The following is a 4,736-nucleotide window of genomic DNA, read 5'->3' as shown; positions in this document are numbered from 1 at the left end:
GTTTCCGAGGCAGTACCACTACAGAAGTAGATTGCCAACCTTCCTTCTGAGGAGTGGATGGTGGTTCAAACCCACTAGACTTCTGGTTAGCAGTCAAATGCTTTAGGCAATACACCACCAGAGCTCCCACCCAACACAATATGTTGTTCGATTTCTTGACTGCTGGTTCCATGGACCTTGATTGTGCATTCAAGTACAATGAAATTCCTGACAACTTTTCTCCATTTATCATGATGTTACTTATTGGTCCACTTGTGAGGATTTTTGTTTTCTTTATGATGTGGTGTTATCCATACTGAAAATTGTAGTCTTTGATCTTCATTGGTATGTGTTTCAAGTCTTCTTCACTTTCATCAAGGTTGAGTCATCTGCATATCTCAGGTTGTTAATGAGTCTTTCTCTGATCCTGATACTATGTTCTTCATATAATCTGGCTTCTCTGATTATTTGCTCAGCATAGAGATTGACCTGACACACAACTTCCTGATTTTAAACCATGACGTATCTCATGATTCTGTTGGAACAACTGCCTCTTGGTCTATCTAAAGGTCCCTCATGAGTATAATTAGTGTTCTGAAATTCCCATTCTTCACAATGCTGTCTATAGTTTGTTTATGATCCATACAGTTAGCCTTTGCATAGTCAATAATACACAGGTAAACATCTTCCTGGTATTCTCTTCTTTCAGCAAAGATCCATCTCATATCAGCAATAATATCCCTCATTCCATGCCCTCTTCTGCCCCAGTTTAATTTTCTTGCAGTTTCCTGTCAGTGTACTGCTGCACCAATTCTGAATTACCTTCAGCAAAATTTCACTTGCATGTGATGTTAATAATGTTGTTCAATAATTTCTGCATCTTTTTGGATCACCTCTCTTTGTAATGGGCACAAATATAGATCCCTTCTAGTCAGTTGGCCAGGCAGATGTTTTCCAAATTTCTTGGCATAAATGAATGAGCCCTTCAATGCTGCGTCAGTTTGTTGACATATCTCAATGGGTATTTCATCAATTCCTGGAATTTTTCACCAGTTCCTTCAGCACAGCTTGGACTTCTTCCTTCCGTACCATTGGTTTTTGACCACATGTTCTCTCCTGAAATGACTGAATGATGACCAATTCTTTTTGATACAATGACTGTGTATTCCTCCCATCTTCTTTTGATGCTTCCTGCATCATTCGAAGTTTTGCCATTAGAATCCTTCAATATTATAACTCAAGCCTTGAATTTTTTCTTCAGTTCTTTCAGCTTGAGAAATGCTGAGCGTGTTCTTCCCCCTTTGATTTCCATTGCCAGGTCTTTAAACATTTCACTACAATACTTTACTCTGTGTTCTGGAGCTGCCTTTTTAGATCTTCTATTCAGATCTTTTACTTCATCATTTCTTCCATTGGCTATTGCTACTTTCCATTCAAGAGCAAGTTTCAGAGTCTCTTCTGACATCCATTTTGGTCTTCTCTTCCTTTCCTGTCTTTTTAATGACGTTTTGCTTTCTTCATGTATGATGTTCTTAACATTATCCCACACCTCATCTGGTCTTTGTCACCTGTGTTCAACGCATCAAATCTATGCATCAGATGGTGTCTAAATTCAGGTGGAAAATCCTCAAGGCTGTATTTTGGCTCTTGTGGACTTGTTTTGATGTCTTCAGCTTCAACTTGAACTTGCATATGAGCAATCGATGGTCTGATCCACAGTTGGCCCCTGGTCTTGTTCAGAATAATGGTACTGAGCTTTTCCATCATCTCTTTCCACAGATGTAGTGCATTTTATTTCTGAGGCTTCTATCTGGTGCGGTCTACCTGTATGTTTACCATTTCTGTTGTTTAAAAGAGGTATTTACAATGAATAAGTTGGTGGTCATGCAAAATTGTATCATACAATCTCTGGTATCATTTCCACCATCAAGGCCATAATTGCCAACTCCTGATGCTTCTTCCCCCACCCCCCAACTTTTGCATTCCAATCATCAGTAATTATCAATACATCTTGCTTGCATGTTTGGTGAATTTCAGACTGCATAACTTGGTAAAAATCTTCAATTTCTTCATCTTTGGCTTTAATGGTTGGTATGTAAATTTGAATAATAGCTGTATTAACTGGCCTTCCTTGTAGTCATATGGATATTATCCTATCACTGACAGTGTTGTACTTCAGGATGGATCTTGAAATATTCTTTTTGATGATGAATGCAACACATAGAACCCATCTATTCAGAATTCTGTGGGAGGGTATGGGCAGTGGTGGTTCAGTGGTAGAATTTTTGCATTCCATGCAAGAGACCCAAGTTGGATTCCTGACCAATGAACCTCAAGGACAGCCACCACCCATCTGGATGTTTGTGTGTTTCTATGATGCCAAGCATATTTCAGAAGAGTTTGTAGACTAAGACTAAGAAGAGAGGCCTGGCACCCTACTTACAGAAAATCAGCGAATGAAAATCTTATGGATCACAATGGAGTCACCATGAGTCAGGCAAACTCAGTAGAAAGTAACAACATGTCAATGGTGGGATAATGGGTGACTATTTCCTACTTTCTTCTCTATTTTTCTCTGTATTGTCCAAATTTACTAAAATGTGGATTTATTACTTTGATAGGTAAAATAAAAATTACCAGAATTCTGGTTTTCAATGCTACTCTGGTAGCAGCCTATGAACTATTTTCTTTTTACTAATTTAATTCCTCACCAAAATAATCTGCTGAAGTAAAAAAGCTAAAAGTTAGATTTGAGATCAAGTAAGATACAACACACCATTCTCCTGGACCATTAGAGGATAATATGGAACAGTTTGGGTATTCTAAAATCATACTCCCTGAACATAAGTGTTTCCTAAGTGAGCTCTAAACTTATAAATGAAATCATGAGGGGAGGAAGTCAGTTAATCTCACAGCTAGGCCTCAAGAGGAAGAAACAGTTAAAGGCTATTAGCACTGCAGTCATATAAACAACCTCAATTTAAAAACAAAAAGTCACTGGCATTAGTCACTTCTCATAGTAGAAGGATAATCAGAAAAATGTTATTCCACCAAAATTAATAAAACACTGAATCTAGAACATCACCAAGCATAAAAATGACTCTGAAGATAATATTTGGTGTAAGAAGAAAATAAGATAGCTAAATGCTAATGACATTTACATTCAATTATACATTGTCCATGCCTTTTTGTTGTTTCATTTGTTATTGTTGTTGTTAGGTGCAATGGAGTAGGCTCCATCTCAAGGGAGACCTAACATATAATAGAACAAAATGTTGCCTGCTTCTGTGTCATCCTTACAATCATTGCTATGTATGAGCCCATTGTCACAGCCACTGTGTCAGTCCATCTCACTGAAGAGCTCCATCTTTTTTGTTGATCCTCTACTTTAACTATCATGATGTTGGTACCAGACTAAAGTGAGTCCCTGCCAGGTGCATGATCAAGCGAATCAGTTCACACACACCGAGTACTTGACCAGAGAGAAGAGTATTTATTACTATGCTCATTGTAGGAGACAGGGGCTGTGTTCACAGCTGACTCCTTGAGTAGAGGTTGGGTACAGTTTTTATAGGACTGAAGAAAGGGGAGCTATACATATTCATCTAAATTCCAGGAATTGGGCATGATTTGACTAGGGATTGGCTGAAGTTTCACTCACCTCAGTTTAAAAGGACAGTTAATTTTTAATGCAGTGCCTTGTGTACCAGATGAGTTACATCGTCTACCTGTTATCAGCTGAATCAGGGCTTAGGCAGAGGGAAGAAGTCAGTTCTGAGCAACTTCCTTCACTTTCTCCCAATGCACGTATCAACAGGCCAAAACTGATCTGAGGTGATTTTAACCAATTTCAAGTTGGTCTCTGCTGGGTTTCTGCAAAATAACTTTAATGAAATGAGTTATCACGCCCCCTCATCTGTTTCCAACCAAAGTGGGGGATAGGGTAGGACAGTGAGTTAAATTTGGCTTCAATGTCCTTCTCCAGTGATTGGTTCTTCCTGATGACATGTTCAAAGTAAATGAGACAAAGTCTCACCATTCTCAGTTATTTCATAGATAATCTTTTTATGTATTAATTCTCCCCATAAGTAATTTAAATGCTCTGTATATTAAGAAAAGACAACAAAATAAGTGTTAGGCTTGACATTTTTTTTAATCTAGTGGGATAAATCTCCAAGTTTTCTTTATTTCTAATTAAAAAATTAATTTGTGTTTACATTGTTGTGAATAATCTACCATTTTTGAGTTCTTATTATCACGTAAATCAAGAGACAGGAATATCCTTTAGAAAGTTAGAAATAAGCTGATAACATAATTATCACATAGTTTAATATATATTATATAATTATCATATATTTTTACTGTCAAGGAATACACATTATTATATTTTGTTTCTTTAAATCCCAGGGTTAAAAAATCTGAATATTGTTTAAATAAGGAAATATTAATAAGAAATACAAAGAAGAAAAAAATCTCATCAAGCCTATTTTTATATTACTTTTCAGCTAAGACTTAAGAATATTACTAAGCTATGTTTTATATACATGCATATATATATTTATATATTTAACATTGGTTATGTGTGTCATTTTCATTTATTTTCTTCTTCTCTTATATATATTGGGAGCTCTGGTAACATAGTGGCTAAGGCACATGACTGTTAACCAGAAGGCTGGTGGTTCAAATCCACCAGCCACTCCTCAGAAGGAAGGTTGGGCAATCCTACTTCCATAGTGATACTGCCTTGGAAACCCAAG

The sequence above is a fragment of the Orycteropus afer genome, unplaced genomic scaffold, assembly GCF_000298275.1.
Source record: "Orycteropus afer afer isolate SDZICR_OR568_19922 unplaced genomic scaffold, OryAfe1.0 scaffold00045, whole genome shotgun sequence".
Taxonomy (NCBI): Eukaryota; Metazoa; Chordata; class Mammalia; order Tubulidentata; family Orycteropodidae; genus Orycteropus; species Orycteropus afer.
Note: the sequence above shows the minus strand (reverse complement) of the source record.